The 22,114-nt window shown below is 42.4% G+C and overlaps 1 protein-coding gene across 7 annotated transcripts in view; it reads right to left on the bottom strand.

The window, feature by feature from the left end:
- CHRM1 (cholinergic receptor muscarinic 1) overlaps window positions 1-10,360 on the bottom strand; it is a 443,365-nt gene extending 433,005 nt beyond the window's left edge. For 4 of the 7 annotated variants that reach the window (XM_077458590.1, XM_077458582.1, XM_077458624.1 and 1 more), the window contains exon 1: window positions 10,159-10,360. The gene's annotated coding sequence lies outside the window, so the exon portion shown is untranslated. Of the gene's footprint in view, window positions 1-7,457; window positions 7,582-9,943; window positions 10,094-10,158 lie in introns of those variants that run through there. The other 3 variants (XM_077458600.1, XM_077458632.1, XM_077458609.1) reach the window with 2 other exon arrangements.
- Window positions 10,361-22,114: the final 11,754 nt, after the last annotated feature.

Genomic DNA, 22,114 nt, shown 5'->3' with positions numbered 1-22,114 from the left:
CCTGAAGAGCACGCGCTATGTGTTTTTCTCTATTTAAAATTCTTAAAACCACAGTTGGGTTTTAGGGTCAATTATACCAAATTATGGTTTCAGTACCAGTCTGGCTGGATTGCACTGGGTTCTGCTTGGCCACAGGTGTCGCTGTAACTTCTGGCAAGTGTGAGAACGCAGTTTAGCTAGGCGCATTGAGTGCCATTCTTTCTCGGAACCAGCCCAGTGGGAGTGTCTTCTGCTGTGCATTTTGGGAGAGGGTACTTAAGGTACTGACATCCTGTGCTTCTGGGTTCCGGTCCAGAAGGGCTTTCTGTCTGCTTGGTCCTGGTCCTCCTGACCAGCCCCCATGACCCTAATGACCTGGGGTGTGGATCCATCTAATTCCGAGTCTCAGGGCTGGCTAGTCCGAGGCAAAGTAACTGGAAGGAGGATTCAAAGGTAGTCCGATACCGTCTCAGTTGTGGAGAGGCCCAGCAACTGGAGAAGCAACCAGGGGAAGAATCTTCGGGAGAAGGCCACGCTGAAGGCTGGCTTCTCAGAAAGAGCCTGGAGGCTCAGTTGAAAGACACCAAGCGAATCTACACTCATACGGTATCGCCGGACCGGCTGCGAGATACTGGTATCGTATGATAGCTCTCTAAATTTATCTACATCCTTCCGTTACATCCAAGTCTGTGGCAGAGACTTTATTCACAAGTGTTCTATATTCATGTCTGTGGCAGAGAATTTGTTCAAGTGTTCTATATGCAAGTCTGTGGCAGAGGCTTCGCTTTACTCAAATACTCCATCGGCTGCTAGGCCTAGTGAGAGGAGGTCTATCCGGTAGCTGTGAGAATCCAGTTGTGAGTGGCAATTCTCTGGATTTCTATAGTGAGAGACTTCCTACCTTTTGCAGTTCCAAAAGTACCTGAACTTCCTACCCAACCCTCTACCCTTCATTGAGAGACTGTTCTGTCTACTTGTTGTCAAATAAATATACCAAAATTGGATCCAGTGTCAGTCTCTGCAGTTCTTTGGGCCATATACCTCGGGAAACTCCTAGACGTACACAAGGTCAAGAAGGTAATGGTAAGCCCAACAAAACCAGCCACTCCTTCAGGGGTCAGTGCTACATATGCTTTGGTTATAAATGAACACACTGAGTGATTGGTACCATTGGTACCATATTTACTAGCGCCCCCCCATACCTTAAAACTTTTTAAGATGGGAATGATGGACACCTATTAGCAAAAGTATGTAGGCATAGACCCCCCACCCCTTAAAAATTAATTATACAAAAATAGATTAGTTAAGCGCTTAAGTATTTTTTTTAACCACTACCATCAATTTATACTGGCTTTTGGAATTTACAAATGCAGAATTTGCCCCACCCCCCCACCCACACTCCGTATTCTAAAACAATCTCTGAAGCTGTTGGGAAGGGGAGCCACAGGAAGGTCAGTTCCAGTGATAAAGTACAGCTGATCCTTCTGCTCAGCAGCTGCTCTGAACCCCTGTTGAACTGAAGGGGCCTGGATCCAGTACTGGAGGGCAGGCTGTACTCCCTTATCTGCTTTTCTTGTTCCCCCAGGGCATTTAAAACACTAAAACATGTTTAATGATAGATCTTCTTTGTGAAGAACATTTGGAAATACTGGGCTCTGTTATTTGAGACTGCCAGGCAACTGACAAAAATAATCATATTTCAGAGGACCATTCCCACATGACTCTCAAGCTTAGGCTAAAAAAAAATTAACGTTAGCACCCTCTAGTGTGCTGTTGGTTTAGTGCAGGCAAATTTATTGACTCATGGTAGGTGTGAGCCAGGAATCTGGGTCAAGGTTTACTGCAAGTCAGGCTGGAACTCTGGTGCCTCTACCTGGTTCAAGAAGTATAGAGAAACTTATAGAAGTTAGTGGGCGGAGGTCAGGAGGGTTGAGCTGCATATGTAGGGGAACCTGGCCGATCCCCAGGTGTATTGTTCTGGGAGGGTGGCTAGGCCAGCCCTTAAATATGGATGAGTCATGCTAGCAGGGAAGTTGGAGTGCTGAAGAAGCTGTTGGTGGCTTAGGAGGGGTCTCCTAGGTGTAGGGGAGACCCCATCCCCAGGCTTGGCTCGGGCTGGCTCAGAAGGATCCATTCAGCAGAGCAGTTTGACTTGGAATCTTGCATGAGAGCAGTGGGAGCAAGGAGGACAGAGTGAGTACATCAGCAAACCCAGGGATTGCAAGGGGAGAGACTGCAACATGTAGCAAGCTTTCTAAAGGACAGCGTTATGCTTAACCCCTTTATCCCTTTCCCAGGGAGTTCTTCAGAACAGGGGAGGGCTGATAGTGCCTGCATGCAGTGTAGCTGGGAGCAGTTCTACACAAGAAGAGGATACACTCCTGCATGCAGTTTGCCTCAATTTTTGTGCCATCTCCAAGAGCTCCTAGTCTGTAATGAACTTTTGCTACTAATCTACGAAGGACTGTGCGAAGAAAGGAAAGAAAGCAGTTCAGGATCTTTTTGTACAGAGGAAGGAAGTTTTTCCCTTTTTTTTGTTCTTTACAAGTTACATAGTTGCATAGTAGGTGAGGTCAAAAGACACAAATCCATCAAGTCCAACCTATGTGTGTGATTATATGTCAGTATTACCTTATATCCCTGTATGTTGTGGTTGTTCAGGTGCTTATCTAATAGTTTCTTGAAACTATCGATGCTCCCCACTGAGACCACCGCCTGTATAAGGGAATTCCACATCCTTGCCGCTCTTTTAGTAAAGAACCCTCTACGTAGTTTAAGGTTAAATCCCTTTTCTTCTAATTTTAATGAGTGGCCACGAGTCTTGTTAAACTCCCTTCCGCCAAAAAGTTTTATCCCTATTGTGGGGTCACCATTATGGTATTTGTAAATTAAAATCATATCTCCTCTCAAGCGTCTCTTCTCCAGAGAGAATAAGTTCAGTGCTTGAAACCTTTCCTCATAACTAATATCCTCCAGACCCTTTATTAGCTTTGTTGCCCTTCTTTGCACTCGCTCCATTTCCAGTACATCCTTCCTGAGGACTGGTGCCCAGAACTGGACAGCATACTCTAGGTGTGGCAATATGAGAGTTTTGTAGAGCGGGAGAATTATAGTTTTATCTCTGGAATTAATTTAATGCATGCCAATATTCTGTTTGCTTTGTTAGGCTCAGCAATGACATGCAATGCCAAGCTTCTGCTATCATCTACTAGGACACCCAGGTCCTTTTCCATCCTAGATTCCCCCAGAGGTTCTCCCCCCAATGTATAGATTGAATTAATATTAATATTTCTGCCACCCAAATGCATTAAGTTGGGCATCCCATAAGTCCTTTCCCCCATCCAAGATGTTATCCCCAAATAAAATACCAAAAACAACTTTTGAATTGAATGGACTTGCCCACGCACGGAGGAAAGTTCATTCATTTTGAACGCGGCTCCAGGTAGCCGGGACTAGCGAAGCTGGGACTGTGACATCATAATGGGTGGGGACATCACCCAGTGACCCCACCCATTGTCCCTATATAAGTCGACGCGCAACACGTCCCTGTCATTATGGCCAGAGACATCGTCGAGTCAACATCTCAAGCAAGAAGAAGAGAAGAACAGAAGAAGAGAAGGCGACGAAGACAGCGACGACAGAATACCGGGCCACCGCCAGTAAAAGAGCTGGAAGAAGGAGCAGACGCCCGGCAAGAAGAACCAAATAGGGGGACACGACCCCTGAAGAGGGGGACAAGACCCCCAAAGTCGGAAGAAGACCCCCTGGACGGCGGCGGCGACGAAGAAGAAAGCCGGGCTCCTCCGCTAGTGAAAGAGCTAGTAAAAGAGCAGAAGTGGCAGAGGAGTCTGTGAGAAGACCCCCCAAGACAGAAGAAGACCACCGGAGCTGTGCAATAAATTATTTTAAACCCTTGTGTTGTGTATTTTTTTACATTTTTTTTCACCAGGTGAATAGGTAGGGGTACATTGTACATTCATTCACATAGGGTGGGGGGCCAGTATCTGGGGACCCCCTTATTAAAGGGGGCTCCCAGATTCTGATAAGCCCCCCGCATGCAGACCCCGACAACCAACGGCTAGGGTTGTTGGGAAGAGGCCCTTGTCCTCATCAACATGGGGACAAGGTGCTTTGGGGGGGACCCCATGCCATTTTTTCAGGGTAGGGCTTCCCCTTTAAGGCCATACCAGGTGATGGGGCCAGCGACATCTCGGCTACCTGAAACCGCGTTCAAAATGAACGGACTTTCCTCCTTGTGCGGGAAAGTCAGTTTATATCAAAAGTCTACTAGCACACACACGGGCGGACTAGCACACACACGGCCGGATTGTCTGCTGGACTCGCAGTCCGGCAGACAATTTTTGAGTCAAAACTACTTTCTAAGTCCGCTGGACTTTTGGGGGAAAAAAGTCAGCCGGAGCCCACACACGGGGCGGATTGTCCGCCGGATAGTTTGATTGTGTGTACGTGGCATAAGCACTGCAAGTGTTATCTCTATAGCTAATCCAGTTGTGGCAAGAAAGCTGTAATTTACAGTCTCAGGAGAATAAGCAGGTTTTGACCCTAAATCTAAATTACATCTTTCAAATTGTAGAAAACGTTAATAGAAAAACTTGTGCAGAGCTTCACATATGAACATTAGATAGGTAAAGAAAAAAATCATAGTGTGTCCAGCTCCAACAGAATACAGCACATGTGGTGAATGGAAGCTAAAGCATGGCATGAAGAAGAAGGGTGGGGCTAATTGCAAAGAGCATCTCCTAGCTACGGAGTGAGGTAGGGACAAAATTGTTAAAGGCAAACAAACAGTAACATTATCATGCTACACATGCATTGTCTGTTTTTCTCTCTCTGGAAATTCCCCTAGCCCTAGCAGAGAATTATTTTGTCCATCTGAAGACTGTAGCTAAACAATATTGCAATCTGTAGAAGCATCAGTCTGCCATGACCCTCTCTCCTCCCTGCTTTGTTCAAGCTACAAGAGTGCAATCAGCAAAACTCACACTGACTTAGCAGAGGGCATGTCGGATCACTTTACACAGACCACTGCTCTAACCCATAAAACCTTGGTCACTGCTAATTGAATTATGTATTGTTTATGAAAAACTTTCAATATCATTTTTGTGACATAAAAAAACCTTGGTCACTATCTGCAGCCTCTAGACACCAGGGTTTTTTTCTGGAGCTTGGGGAACAAATAAACCAACAGTAAATTGTCCAACACTTATTGTTTTTATGTACGTATATGTGAGCATATGCTAAAAAATTGCTTAAGCAGAGGTTAACTTTAATGGAAATTAAAATAATGCATTGAGTTTGCATATTCTCCCTGTGCTTCAATGGGTGGCCTTGGGGCAATCCAGGTTCCTCCCATACTCCAAAGACATGCTAGTAGGTTAAATGGCCTATCCAGAAGGTATTTGATGCATGGTCCTTAGGTTGCAAGCCCCATGAGAGCAGGAACTGATGTGATTGTACACCATGTCAAGTACTATATACATTCCTATAATTTATGATAATAATAATTAAAATAAGTAGATCCACAGAAAAAGGTAGCTGAAGTTATTTGTGCATAACATTGGTCTTTCTACTTCCCACCTTCCAAGTCTTCCTATTGGTCAATGAGGCATCCATCACATTACAAAAATGAATCGTCTTTGGAGACAGGAAGCAGTGATGTAAAACTTGATTTTTACTGTAGTCTAGATTTGCATTTAACTTCACTTGCCTTTCCGGACGTATTGATTGATTGGACATGGAGTTTTCAGTGAAGGTTACCTCTGCTTATATATTTTTTTCATCATATACTCAGTGTGAGTTGGAGTGGTCTATGGCAGGTTTACTTTTAGGCCTCATGCATACAGGGTTTAAAAAACGCCAGCGTTCATAATTTTTTCAGCCTGCAAATGCACCAGCCTTTTTGGCCCTGCACAGATAGGCTTTGACAGGCGTGATAGAAAAGGAGCCTTTACAGGGTACAAAAAAAAAATCACCAAAACGTTTAGGAGAGGAGCTTTTAGGCAGTAAAAATGCTTGACATGCCTAAATGCATGTATATGCATATAAGTGTGCCTAAACTCGAGACACATTTAGCACTTGAGCATTTATTCCTTTCAATGGCCAAAATAAATAAATTTTCTACCCATTGGAAGGAATAAATACTTGAGCACTTAATGCGCATGTGTAAATGCATGTAGCTGTGTCCTTCTTTTTTTTTTGCAGCCAAGATCAAAGGCATTCAGGAAAAAATATATATATAACACATATCTTGTGTGCATCAGGCCCAAGAAGGGATAATGCATACAGCCAGTATGTGGCTCTAGACAACAGGTGCAATACTCTGCATAAGATATACTGTAAGAAACCAAGGGATTTAAATAACCCATCATATTCACAACAATGTGGGTAGCCTGACATTCCATGACTGGCTGAACTTTCACACTTATGCAGTATGTTATGAATTATTTTGTACTAGTCATGTATGTGAGCAGCAGTGCCATCTACAGAAACTTTAAATATCAGTCAAACCTCAGATTTCAGGATTTATCCATTCTAAACTGTTTTATCACAACCTAGGACATAAATTACCAAAGTGTCTGTAAACCAATCTGCCAGTATTGCCTTTAGCAACCATTAATTGAAAATGAAAGAAGAAAACTTTTTGTTGTACCTGCTTCCCACTCTTTGACAAATAAATGAAGACCATTATTTTTACAATAAGCAAAAAATTAACAAAATCCACAACCAGACCAAAAATAAGAAGCAGACTTTCCTTCATAGAGGGACAATGAAATTTGAAAATGAATGTGTTTTTTATATGGTCTCCAATGAAGACCATCATTTTTACAATAAGCAAAAAATTAACAAAATCCACAACCAGACCAAAAATGAGAAGCAGACTTTCCTTCATAGAGGGACAATGAAATTTGAAAATGAATGTGTTTTTTTCATGGTCTCCAAGCTATTGTCCTTTATCTAGGTTGCTATCGCAATGTGACATAGGGTCATTCTCCCATTACCGCCCAAGTGATAAGTGTAAGTTTCTTGCACAGTAAAATCTGTCTTAATAATTCAATATGCAGCTAGACAAACAGGACCTGTGGTCTCCTTTGGGTTCCAGAACTCATAGCAGAATCTAGTATAGCCCCTCCGGTATCAGAACATGAATTTTACAGTCTGTTTCAGAGTAACACCATATTTAGCTTTATCTTGGGAGCCCTATACTGCTTCTTACTCAACATGAACAGGTGGACACGGGTTTCAGTCTAAAACAAAAATATAGTAGTCACAAACTGGAAGATTTCTGCCTTAGGCATAGCCTATCCATGTGCACCTGTTGTGACCCTTCGGCGCCTACAACATATCTCTCCTGTCTTCCTTGCTGCTGTTACAACTCTATTCTTCCTTTACTACCCTTTTGACATTTCTTGTACACGTAGCTTGATATTGTGCATATCCCCTAGTATTCATGTACTTACATTCCATGCCTTAATTGTGTGCAGATCCTCTCCCCTTCCAACACTCAGATGTTCTTCACTTCAATCCATGACAATCCCATACCGATGCTGCATAATACTCTAGCATACAGATGCTGTTTTTTAGGTTCAAATAAACTGTAACGTCTGCCCCCATTTAATGGAAGATATGCACAAATCACATCAGCCAATGGGCTGACCATGATCTGGAGATATCAGTTTTCAGCATTCATGGAAATAATGAATTAATACACAATCTTATTTGCTTATCTCTAGTGTCTAGATTTATACCCAGAATAACATATAAAATTCCCATCTTCAATATTTATAGGTGCAATTCACTAAACCATGAATCTATCACATTAGGGTGACCTTGGTAACACCTGTTTGGTAAAGCTTTGCAACTCCTCCACTATATATTTTTTTTAATTCTCCTGAATATTAAATCTGTTACTGTATATTGAATTCTATTAAAAAAACATGTTTTTTGTTTTCTTTTGGATCCCCAGAAATGAAGAATACTGACAGCTGAGAAGGTTGAGTACTTCTCCATGATATCCTTATAGAAGATATTTTTATTATATTCTTTATATTAGTGTAACATTTTCTGCATTTTAATCCCTTTAGAAAACATTTTCATTATACTGTTTATATTATTGTAACATTTCTGTGTTTCTGATCCCTGAAACATTTACATTACACTCTTTAAATATTTGTGACATTTATTTGCACCTTTGATTTTTATCAATCCTACAAATCTTGTATTTGTTTTTATTTCTAATAAAATGTATATACAATATAAGGCAACAGGTAATGCTAAGCAGACAATATAAAAGAACAATAATAAACATTCTGTGCTAAAAGCTTACAATCTAATACTCCAAATATGATTATATTAAATTATCTCCTGGAATATTCATGATTTTACAATACTGCACATTTTAGACATTTTCTAATTTGCCATATATTGGATTTATTTGTATGAAAAAAATAAAAAAAACATCAATTAGTCGTCAATACACATTTACTCAGCTTCTATGTATTAATGAATTACTCTTTTTCACAGCTCTTGTCTCACCCATGACTACCCTGAGCCTTCCATTAACCCAATCCTTATACCCTAATATTTAGAGCTTTTTTCTATTCATAGCTTCATGCCCCCTGCCATGCACAGCTGTGTGGCTTCGTCTAATTACCCCCCAGCACCTTCTTCCAGCTGAGCGATCACAAACCCACCACACCCAGCTGTCTTTGCTTGTCTACCCTGCCTTGCAGCACCCCCTAACCTTACTATCCCTTCAAGCAAGGCAGGCAGATGGTATTGTTACACTGAATGGTCACTACTGCCCCTGGATCTAGAAACAATCCAGCATACCAGGCAGGAAGGCACTCAGGTGGAGGGTTGTCACCAGCACAACACACCTAGAGACTTGCCAATAAACCATCAGTCAAGTCCTGCCTCTTCTGAGTGTGTTTTACAGCTTTCTGTCAAGGCAACAAGATCTCAGCAATAATAGGCTGTGATTAAAGCCACCTTCTATAAACTTTGTAAGCAAGCATAGCCTGAGCTAACTGAAAAGGAATCTAACTCATATAACCTCTTGTACACAATATGCTACATCCTTGTAGGGTTTATGGGACACTTAGGACACATATGATCTCAGTAATAATAAACTGATCAAAGCCATTTTCTGAAGCATAGTCAGATCAACCTACAGGCTGGTCCACAGTATGCAACATCCTTGTATGGATCACTTAGGACACACCAGGGTCTCATTAATAATAGGCTGTGATCAAATCCATCTTCTGAAGCATAGCCAGATATGGAACGTTTAGGGCTCAATAAGATCACAGTAATAACAGGTTGTGATTAAAGCCAAAGTGAATTTTGTAAGCAAGCATAGCCTGATCTAACAAGCAAAACAAAATGGTCTAACACTATCACCTTTGCTAACACCTATGCTACTTCTCTATAAGGTTTTTGGGACACTCAGGAAACAGTAAGGTCTCATTATTAAAAGAGATATCTTCTAAAGCATAGCCAGATCTATTTAAAGTAACTTTTGTCCACAAAATGCTACTTCCTTGTAGGGTATATGGGACACTTAGAACACAACAGGTCCTCAATAATAATAGGGTGTGATCAAAGCCATCTTCTGAAGCATGGCCAGATCCAATTAACATAAAAAAAAATCTAAGCCATATCACCTCTGCTACATCCTTTAGGGATTTATGGGACATTTATGGGACACTTAGGACACACCAAGATCTCAGTAATAATAGACTGTGATTAAAGCCATCTTCTGAAGCATGACCAGCTCTGTTTGAAATAAAAATATGAATTTATGTTCACAATATGCTAGATCCTTGTTGGATTTGTGGGACGCTCAGGACACAACAAGGTCTCAGGTATAATAGACTACGATCACAGCTATCTTTTGAAGCACAGTCAGATCTAATTTAAAAAAAAACGATCTAACAAATATTACCTCTTGTCCACAATATGCTACATCCTTGTAGAGTTCATGGGACACTCAGGATCCACAGGACATCTACAAGTGCCAAGTGGTGACAGCTGCCCTTTACAAGTGTGATAGGTCACTGGCAATAAGTGACAGTCACGAGTCCTCGCTCACTAATGTCCCCAATTCACAAATCAAGACAAGGCGACAATCTCAGCCCTCTGATGTAGGAAGACACTCACCTTGGCAATCAGCGAGGCAAAGTTGTCGGAAGTTATAATCCCATAGGTGCCGGTATTTCCATAGAGGTGGCTGCATGTGTAGGTATGTGTGTATAGCTAGCTAGCGCTGTTCCTGGATATATAGGATCGTGATGATCGCTGCTGCTCAATGCCCTATATACAGTGACAGCGACTTTCCAAGACTCGCACAGCACGCCAACTTCTTCATTTGCCTCCTAGTGGACAGATAAGGAAACTACAGCCTGGCGAATGTATAGAGCTGCAGCTTTGCTGAGGTTATCTTCCATTTCCACTTCATTAGTACATCAGGATATCAGTACATCAGTATATGGACTCGTTCATTTCAGAGATTGCTTGCTTCAAAGACCTGCATATAGAAAGTACAGCATTACTGAGTTCTGAATGGACTTTAGAGCTCACAACAGCAGAAAAGTGCAGTGTTTACACAGGGGGTTATTTAGGAAAGGTAAATCCACTTTGCACTGAAAGTGCACTTAGAACAGCAGTCGTTCTAAATCTAAGGAGTAGATCTGAAATGAAGGGAAGCTCTGCTGATTTTCTCATCCAATCATGTGCAAGCTAAAATGCTGTTTTTCTATTTTCCTTGCATATCCCTCTCGGATCTACAGCGACTTTACTTCCAAATGCATTTTCAGTGCAAAGTGGATTTGCCTTTAGTAAATAATTAAACCCCGCAGTGTCTAGTTTTGTGTACATCTAAACACAGTGCTGTAGTAATCATTGAGCCCCTGTGCACAGCTGTGTGTACATACAGAAATGTGCTGGGCATTTAGTTGCCCATAAAAAAATAGGATACCGCTGTGTTCAGGCTGGGTTCACACTTATGCGATGCCAGACATCGCATATGATTCAAACCACATCGCTGTACACATCAAATGTGATGTCTGCGCAATGTGAATTCAGACAAAATTGCATTGCATTCGCACCAAAATGGTGCAGGACTCTTTTTTTGGTCCGCACTGGAACCAGATCGCATAGGTGTTCAGACCCATGTAATCTGATTCCACACTTTGTACTGCGTGGTGCAAACCGATTTGGGGGTGTCATCAACTTTATATTGACACCCACAGCAGATCGCAGATGTCAGTGTGAACAGGAATCGCGCTGGTTCCCGCATTGCACCAGTGTGAACCAAGACTCTGGGTCGCACAGATCAGCAAATTTTACATGAGTATATGCATAAAAGGACCTAATGGTGCCTAACACATACACACATAAAAGGCTCATTCATATGGACAGAAAAAACTCTGCATTTAGATTATAGATGTAGATGTATGAAAGGTTCTTTCTAGCAGAGCCGCGTAAAATATGTGCCCTAAATACTCACATTCAGGGCTTTTTTTCAGCGGGAACGCAGGGTAACGCAGTTCTGGCACCTCCACCACTGAATGTATGTAATGGCAAGGAGTGCTGGCTTGTGCTACAGTGTCTATTGATGCTGGCTGCTGGTGGATCTATTGTTGCTGGAGGGGATCTATTTATGCAGAAGGGTTGATTGCTGCTGGTGAGGTCCATTGTTGCTGGTGGGGGGTTTATTGTTGCTGGGGTGGGTCTTGTTGCTGGGAGGGATCTACTGTTGAGGGAAGAGTCTATTATAGCTGGCTGCTAGAGGGTCTATTGTTGCTGGGTGGTATTTTGTTTTAGGTGGTCCATTGTTGCGGGGGGGATCTATTGTTCCTGTTGGGTCTATTGTTGTTGCCTGTGGGGGGTTTATTTTACTGCTTTTCTTATTATCAATAACAAATTCCATACAAATTACTTAGTACCACAAATGTTACTAGGTTCTGTATTCTCTAAAAGGGGCAGTACTGGGAGGTGGGTAGGGGGTGGAACCAAGTACTGGTGCTCAGAGGAAGGTAGGGGCAAAGACAATGGGTAACTCCCAAAAGGGGGAGTTCCTGAACCTATTCTCTGAGAAAAAAGCCCTGCTCACATTTATGCTCGTTTTATATGCGTTTATGCACGTATATACACGTACATGCCTAAAATCTGCAAATCTCACATATGTAAAATCTGCAGCTGTGTCCTACTTTTTTTTGTACATGGCTAAACGCAGCACACATTTCTGTATGTAGACCTCGCTGTGTGTATGGGCTCATTGATTAGCTTGGCTCTGTGTTTAGATGTGAAAAAAAGGATCTGCTGTTCACATGTAAATAAATCATTTTGTTCTGCCATTGTGAATGAGCTCTAAATGTGTAGCCATTCATTTGAATGAAAGAATTGCATATGTCTAAACGCAAGCACTTTAGGCGTGTAATTTATGCAGGATCCTCTGCCAGAAAGAACCTGTATTCCGAGCGTGAGCAAGGTGCAGTGTGGTTTTGTGGGCATTGAACACACAGTGTCCAAGTTAGGCAAATTAGTTATATTGTAGAAAAGGTCCCACATAATTTAGTCAGGCCCAGCGGGTAGGCACACCTATCCGGTGCCACTTTCTAAATGAAACAGTGGTTTAAAGTCTTGAAGATGCCAACAGCGTCTGCAACGAGGAACAAAATGCGGACTGACTGGTCCACCCCCAAAGGGGAGGCTTCCTGCACCAAGGTAGATGTGGTCCCTGCACTGTTCCTACTCATCAGGAACCTTTCGCTATCTCTAAGTACTGTCCCTGCCAGATAGAGGCCCTGTCCCTACGCTAGCCACTTGCATAAGGAACACCAAATTCAGGAGAATGAGTCTTAAATAGACTCTGCCTGACACAAGAAAGCAGCTGGAGCCACATGGGGCGCTAGCATCCAATCAGACAGCTATCTCACTATGACCACAGGAAGTCATAGAGGAACCAAGTTTCGCACAACTTCCTTTCCCTTCTGCATTGCCGCTTCCGTTGAGTGCCACCTACAGTGGGGAGTACAGATTGCACCTGCCTACATGTGCAGAAAATACACATATGCCTGTGTGAATGAGGTCTTAAAGTGGGATTTTACTCTTGCTACCCTTCCTAGCACCTTTATGGAATTTTCCTCCCTCCCCACAATACTAACATAATTGGACATTTTTTTTGGGGGGGGGGATCCTCTTGTAGCACCCTCCTAGTTAGGCTGCTAGGCTAATTTCATTTTTGGTTCCTGCTCTAACCAGAGGAGCAGTAATTGTTTGGTCTAGTTTGATTGCTTCATGTGTTTGAGTAATCAATCAGCACAATCCTTTTTAGTAAATCAAAAATTGGTGCTAAGTGAATTGCTAGCCAGCACCTATAAGTGATTCATAACTTATTATATAAACTTATATTCGAAATGGTGTAGCACAGCACTCCTAAAAAAAACTGTAATTGCTAACATAAGACAATTAACAAGACAATTAACGATATTAACAAAACCAGTTGTGCATATATCACACCCTATTATATGTGCATAACAAAAAACAACAAGCATAATATGGTATTTCTTCTCTGTGTATCATACACAATGCTTCCGAAATTATAATACAGCCTAACAAATGTCCGAATGTGCAACCACAATTGTGATAAGTCAATGAATATATTAGAACTTCAATCAATGAAAATAATGTCAAGGGTCATGTCAGTGAGGTGAAAGGCCATTCTGAATGAGTGGTGGAGTTCTGTCTGCTCCTTTAAAAATTAAAAGTCAGCAGCTACACATACTGTACTCTAATATTAGGACACTTAACCATCCTGGACTCCAGCAGTGTCGGCACTGCAGCTGATGTTTTCCTTGGCTGGTTGGGTGCTGCCTTACCCTTCATTAAGTAATTGAACCCGGCAGTGTAGCCTTTTGACTTCACGGCCGGTTCCCTACTGCACATGCACGAAGCACGCTGTGCTCACTCACCTGGGAGGGAGGAGGACCGAGCTGCTGACGTAATTCGCTGTGGCATGGTCTTTCGGAAGTGGGGACAGGGTATCTGTAAAAAACAGGTCCCTGTTCCCCCCTCCCCCCGAAAGGTGCCAAATGTGGCACCAAAGGGGGGGGGGGGAGGAATCAGATTGTTGATTTGTGTTATGCACATTTAATAGGGTGTGATATATGCACATTGATTTTGTTTATATCGTTAATAAGCAATTTTGTTAGCAATTACAGTTTTTTTAGGAGAGTTGCGCTACACCATTTTGGATATTAGTGTCGATTGCTTCCACTGGCCTGTAAAATAAGTATCTATAGCTTAGGGAGGGAGAATTTAGATGATCAGCTTATTTTGAGCAGGGCATAGGGGGTTTGCTCGGTTGGTGGCTGGGATGCTGTTAAATAGTCTGGAGTCCTGAGGAGATTGTCTTTTTACCTCCTGAGTGACTGGATCACTGAGCTGAGGGAGGAAGGGGAGTTTGCTTGCCTCTGGTGCCCTTTGGACTGGATTCTGGGTTTCTTTTCAAGAGGATGCACTTATATATATGCCTCTTGTCTTTGCTCTACCTTAAAGTTACTTCATGGTCCTCAGCTGTGAACCAATAAACTGTTCCAGGCTAGCTCTACATGTTCTGCAAAGTATCCCATGGTTCCCAGCTGTGAGTGCAAAACTGTGGTGCAAATGTTTAGGGAGAGAGAGGGTTGTCCTCTGCAGATTTGTGCTCAACCACCTTGGAGTATTTCACAGCACCCCAAATCTCCTCCCCAGCTTCTGCAATAAAATACAAAAATACAAACCCCTTGACTGTTTAATGAGCTGTAGTGAATGAAATGTTGCTGTGAGCCTGGCTGGCTCTGCACTGTTTTGGGAAAGTACCCATTAAAAATCCAGCAACTCCTCCGGGGGTAGCGCTGCACTTTTTTAGCCCTTTTTTTGGGGACTCCTCCCCATACTTCCTCATTTCTAGCCTAGGCCAGAATGAGGTGTACTATGCCCACAGCCTTCATGGGTCCCAGGAGGCTGTGGGGTACTCTATGGTGCATGCGATATGCAACATCATTGGGACGGTGGTGGGGGGTTCTGTCTATTCACGCTTTTTGCATGCAGCCACTGCCACTGATGTTGCAACACAAGGGCATTATCATGGGGCGGCTGCACAGCCTGGAAGGGACAGTCACCCTCCCTGGTGACGTCAGAAGAAGATGGAGATGTGGTACCAGAAGGTACATCTCAGGAGTCTATAGGCAGAGAATTCTTAAGCCACCCCCCCCCCCCCAATAAATAAAACAGCACTAATCAACACGCTCACCCCTAAGCATTAATTTCCTCTGCAAGTTCAAATTCTCCCCAATCAAAAATGCAAACATCCCCCATCCTCACAGTCCAAATCCTTCTCCCAGCACTATATTACCAAAAATATTTGTTTGCCTGCCTTTACACGCACATGAACTTTAATGGCATCCCAGTCTAAGTTCCTAGGGTTAAATTCTGAGTTGCCCCACCTTTTGGTGCTATAACAGCTTCAACTCTTCGGGGAAAACTGTCCACAAGGTTTAGGAGTGTGTCTATGGCAATGTTTGACCATTCTTCCAGAAGCATATTTGTGAGGTCAGGCACTGATGTTGGATGAAAATGCCTGACTCACAATCTCTGTTTTAATTCATAGTATCATAGTATCATCCCAAAGGTGTTCTATCGGGTGGAAGTCAGGACTCTGTGCAGGCCAGTCAAATTCCTCCACCCCAAACACGCTCATCCATGTCTCTATGGACCTTGTTTTGTGCACTGGTCCAAATCATTTGGTGGAGGGGGGATTATGGTCTGGGGTTGTTTTTCAGGGGTTGGGCTTTGCCCTTTCATTCCAGTGAAGGGAACTCTTAAGGTGTCAGCATACCAAGACATTTTGAACAATGTCATGTTCCTAACTCTGCAGGAACAGTTTGGGGATCACCCCTTCCTTTTCCAACATGACTGCGCACCAGTAAACAAAGCACAGAAAGCTCACATCTCCTCCCAGTTCTCTTTTTGCTGGCAATTCTCCTGTCTGGACTTGTAGCGGATGTGGGTACAATGTTCATAGGGGGCCGGCCTGAGGGAGGGCACAACTGAAATATAGGGGGGCACTGCCCACCTCAGCACCCCCTTGATCTGGCCATTTACAAATGGGCACCCCTCTAGGAAGGGCACCTGTAGGCACATACCTACAGTGCCTAATGAGAAATTTTGCCCTGTGTACCAGGTGTGCTGTGATAAAGAAGTGGATACCTAGGGAACATTGCTGGATCATCAGGCTTGTAAGTATGCTTTTGGACAAACAGAAGATGGGTAAGAGGGCAGAGAGAAAATGGAGGGTTAAGTTCTTCTTTAAGGACCTGTTTTGCTGGACATTCTTTCCAACATGTCATTTTGTCACATTTATTATAATCTATTAAAAAGTAATAATTTAGGATGAGAGTGATGAATCCTGCCTGTTACAGGCTTGATGCTTGCGCCGGTTTCTATAAATCAGTCCTAGTTTTTAATATGCAGCAAATTGAAAATCATAAACCTTACAGATGAATTCTAGGAATTATTTCTATAGTATAGTTATATTCATTCAACTTGGTGCAATGTAAGTATACATATCTCATACCTGAGGGGCTACTGCAGAAATGGATTGCTTTAGTGGTTGAGACTATCACAGTGACCACTACAATCTTCCGGTCCTGTGCCAAGTGGCTTTCCCACTGCATATTGACTAGGGATGAGCCTGATGTTTGAGTCAAACGTAAGTTCAACACGAACATCGGGTGTTCGCCTGTTTGCTGAACAGCGAACAATTTGGTGCATTCGCGACAAATTCGAAAGCCGCGGAACACCCTTTAAAAGTCTATGGGAGAAATCAAAAGTGCTAATTTTAAAGGCTTATATGCAAGTAATTGTCATAAAAAGTGTTTGGGGACCTGGTTCCCCAGGGGACGTGTATCAATGCAAAAAAAAGTTTTAAAAATGTCAGTTTTTTTGGGAGCAGTGATTTTAATAATGTGTAAAGTGAAACAATAAAAGTCAAATATTCCTTTAAATTTCGTACCTGGGGGGTGTCTATAGTATGCCTGTAAAATGGAGCATGTTTCTGGTGTTTAGAACGGTATTTAGAGAGAAAAATAACATTTCTAAAGGAAAAAAAGTAATTTAAAAGTACTTGCGGCTATAATGACCTGAAGGGTCTGGTATGGATTTTGAGGGGACCCCCACACCATTTTTAAAAAAATTTAGCGCAGGGTTTACCTTAATATCCATACCAGACCTGAAGACCTGGGGGGGACACCTACGCATTTATTTTTCTAATTTTGGTTTGCAGTTCCCCTGTGGGGGAATCCCATGCTTTTTTTTCCATTACTTTTTATGTGTATTGCCGAGACCGACAATTCATTACAGCGCAAGTAGTTTTAAATGACTTTTTTTCCTTTAGAAATGTCATTTGGCTGTGGGACTGTTCCAAACATGGGAAACATGTGCCCCTTTACAGGCATACTATAGACACCCCCCAGGTACGCAATTTAAAGGAATATTTCACTTTAAGCACTATTAAAATCACTGCTCCTGAAAAAAACGTCCGGTTTTAAAACATTTTGTATTGATACATGTCCCCCGGGCCAGGACCCGGGCCCCCAAACACTTTTTATAAGCCTTTAAAATTAACACTTTTAATTTTTCATGTTCGTGTCCCATAGACTTTAATGGTGTTCGCGTGTTCGAACACATTTTTTGCCTGTTCGCATGTTCTGCATCAAACCAAACCGGGGGTGTTCGGCTCCTACCTAATATTGACCACAGGGATTTGCTTGTTCAAAACTGCAGCCATTCACAGAATGGCTTGTATTTGTAATGCAGGGCAATCTCTGACTGGATGAGGTGAAGAAGAAGGGCATGGATGTCAGGATATTAAGGGGAAAAGGTGAATAATAGGTGCACATCTGGTCATCTAGACATTGAACAAAGTGAACCTGAGCTTAGTCTATACAAAATTATATATTTTTTATAGCTCTGCTGCACATAATTGGATGTTTGTAGTAATCTCTGGTTCACCCTAAAGTACTCTTATAGCAGCCGTACACTAAATGGTTTTAAAGATGATTGAATTTTTGGTACATATACTGTCCAATCAGAAATTGACCCAAAAGGATTGTTCAGTACACCATACATTTAAAGATCATATCAATCTATATACTTTTCCACAATCAAATTTTCTGCCCTAAGTGATCAGAATAATTTCAATTAAATTGATCAGTTTGGTTTGAAATGTGATTTTTTTTTTCGATAATTCATATATCCATATTATCTGATTCTGTGAAGAATTGCTTACTCAGATTATTGAACAGTAGGCTAACCATACACTACACAATCTGTACAATCTCCTTTAGATCTACTAAAATAGGCAAAAGCCTGCCTATTTTAATATTATTTGCATAGATTGTTTTGATTTGTCATCGTATCACATAGTTGTGGTAGAGTAGATTGTATAGTGTATGAGCAGATTTTCATAAATCAGACCCACTGTGTACTTCACTTCGATGTAAAGCAGATGGAGGTAATGCTGCAACTAAGAAATAATGCACTTTGCAGGGTAAATTAAAGCCAAACATTGTTCATAAGTCTTCTGTGCCCAAATGGTTTGGCATAATGGGGTAATAGTATATTAATGAAAAAAGAAAGGCTACACCTTCAAAGCAATAGCAAAGATAAACCTTCAAAGCAAAGATGTGAACTACAGTCTTTTGATCATTTGAAAGCATCTAATACTATTTCAGCAAACATTGAAACTTAGTAGAATTTGGAAAGTTCACTTAATTTACCTTATCTTAGAACTATAGGCAAAACTTTTTTCATTTTGGATAGAGCAAGGGAGGGTTATAACCCCTGTCAGTTTTTTTTTATTCGCCATCTGTGTCCCATTGTGGATATTTCCCTTTACTTCCTGTCCCATAGCCAAACAGGAAGTGAGAAGAAATCCCTGAAAATTAAAGGAATTCATTGGGGACACCCAGGCCACTATAACTAGTGTCCCTATTGGAAAACTTCCCATCTATTATTATTCTGGGGACAACCCAAAATGTTGGATTTCCTTTTACTTTCACTTTCAATGATAATTGTGAACAGGACACATAGAGAGGGCACAGACAGCAATAAAAACCTGACAGGGGTTCTAATCTCTCTCCATTCTATCCAAAATTAAGGAAAAAAGTTTTGCCTTTAGTTATACTTTAACTGCTTGCCGACCAGCGGCCGTTGTTGCACGGCGGCAGCTTGGCTCTCCTGGGCGAATTGCCATAGGTGTGCGTTGGCCACTTTAAGAGCTCTAGGGGGCACCCGTATATGCCCATGGTGCAATGCCGGAGCCGATGCGCGTTTCAGGCGGTCACGATGACCGAACGGGGATCTGTCAATGTAAACGGACAGATCCCCATTCTGTCAGGGAAGTAGAGAGAGATCTGCTCTTCCTAGTAATCAGGAACAGCAATCTCTCTCTATTCCCAGTCAGTCCACTGCCCCGACAGAAAAAGTGTCAAAAGTGTCTGATCTGTCCGCGGCAATGTCGCAGTCCTGGCAAAATTGCAGATCATTAGTAGTAAAAAAAAAAGAAAAAATATATAATAAATATGTCCTAAATATATCCCCTATTTGTAGATGCTATAACTTTTGCGCAAACCAATCAATATACGCTTATTGCGATTTTTTTCTTTACTAAAAATATGTCAAAGAATACATATTGGCCTAAACTAATGAAGTTTTTCAAAATTGTCACTCTTGTTGTTTATAGCGCAAAAAATAAAAACCGCAGAGGTAATCAAATACCACCAAAAGAAAGTCTGTGAAGAAAAAAAAATCAAAAGGATGTCAATTTTGTTTGGGTACAAGGTTGCACGACCGTCAGTTAAAGCCAATTGTCAGTTAAAGCCATGCAGTGCCGCATCGCAAAAAATTACCTGCCCATGAAGGGGGCAAATCCTTCCAGGGCTGAAGTGGTTAAAGTATTGTTGAAGGCAATATTGCTGTCTGTGCCCCTGTAATCCTTCCTCCCATTTGGTTCTGGTGACTGTTATCAGTGAAAAAGAAAATCTCCCCAATGGGACACAGATTATCAATAAAAATCATATTCAAACATACTAGGCAGGTTTTATCCTAATTATTTGGGAACAGTCCCCCCGACTGTTTCTTCTGACTTTTTTTTTTATCATGCTTTCTGACCGAGAACAAGGAACCTGCATTGGCAGTGGGTGGGTTTGGGAATTCTCCTAAATCACAACAAGTTGAGTTTCTCAGATTACCAGACTAGCAATAAAATGCCTGGATTAAAAACTGAACTACTTACCCCCTGCCTCTTGTATTTGGCCCAGTCTTGGGGTATTACACCATTCAGTTTTTGACTTTCCATATATATATATTGACATTGTTTTCTCCCCCTCTCCTGGGTCCATTGGCCGCCAGGATGTCATGCACATTATACTGTTTTTATTGTACGTAGTTGCAACATTTAAAGCAGGGGTAGGCAACCTCGACCCTCCAGCTGTGGTGAAACTACAAGTCCCATGACACTTTGCAAGACCCTGACAATCACCTGCATGACTCCTAGAGGCAGAGGTATATAGGGATTTGTAATTTCACCACAGCTGGAGTGCCAAGGTTGCCTACCCCTGATTTTTAAGCCTTTGAGTCTGTATACAAGGTCTCTTTTTGCCAGCACCATACATGTCATACCTGCTTTGTAACTGAATGAACACTCCCAAGTTTGCAATGTTACGTATGACCATGTATATATTGTTTTATCATGCCTTTGGACATTTTGACCCAACCGTGAGACCTCTTTTGTCTTTTATTCTATCTGTTCTATTTACATCTTTGTAAATTGCAACTTCCTGGAAAATCAAAGAATTACAACAAAACACAACTGAACTACTGGACAAGTAGGCAGTGCTCCTTGTATGCATCATAGGGCTTCATTTTCATCTTTATGTAGCTGGGTGCTCTGCCGGCTCTGCACCACTCTCCCTGCTCACCTCCACCTCCCACATCTCGCAGCCATGAAAAGTAACAGAGCACAGGAGAAGCAGGCCACATGTGTAATTCCCCTTGCCAGCCCCTCTCCTCCTATCAGCAGCAGGGGCGGACTGACCAGTCAGCAGCTTGGGCACTGCCCGAGGGCCCCGGGCCACTAGGGGGCCCAATCAGGGTTGCCAGCCTCAGTAAAACCAAGGACAGTATGAAAAATATGTTTTTTTTTTACATCTGCCATCTGAAATGTCCCTTGCCGACATCCTTTTGGTCAAAAAATCCCGAGATTAAAGCTGCCCCACCTCTCCAGTACATTCTCAGCCAATAGAAACATATCTGTGTATACTGTGTGTACATGTATGTGTAACCTGTGTGATTTTATACTGTGTTTGTGTGTTTGTGTATACTGTGTGGCCCCATAATCTCTGATTTCCTGGGGGCCCCATAATCTCCTATTGCCCGGGGGCCCCATGAGTTGTCAGTCTGACCCTGGTCAGCAGTGACAATAAAAAACAAAAAGGAAGAGTACCAGAGTGGCTTTGCTGAGACAGGACAGGATGTGTAGCTGTAGGCTCTGTCTAATCCTTGTTTGCTGGCAGTTCACCCTCCCTCCTCAGCTAAGCAGCAGAAGGACCAATCAGTAAGAACTAGAGGAGGATACTGGGATATGTAGTTCCCTCAGGAGCATTGTGTAATGGAGGCTATGGGGCTCTGAACTACAATTTCCCACAGAGCTCTGTTTAAAAGAGGAGCACAGAGGGAGAGAAAGAGAGAGAGGGGGAGATAGAGAGACTACAGAGTGGGGAAAACAGAAAGGATGGAGCTGTGACCCGAGTGTGGAGGGATGGAGCCACTGTCTTAGCTGAAGAGGTACCTCTTATAAGATGCTATGCCAGTGATGGGCTCTAATTGGCTTAATAAAAGGGTGGGCTCGGAGCGCAGAGCACTGTGCCCTGAGCCCACCCAATTGTGTGACAATAGTGAATGAATATTTTCTATTTTACACTGATTCTCCTCCCGGCCAATCAGGAAATGGGTCCTGAGACACGTTTCCCAATTGGCCGAAAGGATAACCAATTCTATTGGCCTAGGAGGA

This window comes from Lithobates pipiens, unplaced genomic scaffold (genome assembly GCF_037356315.1).
Source record: "Lithobates pipiens isolate NorthernLeopardFrog02 unplaced genomic scaffold, aLitPip1_a1.2 Scaffold_10, whole genome shotgun sequence".
NCBI lineage: Eukaryota > Metazoa > Chordata > Amphibia > Anura > Ranidae > Lithobates > Lithobates pipiens.
The sequence above is the reverse complement of the archived record's forward strand: the minus strand, read 5'-3'. Positions and strand labels throughout refer to the sequence as shown.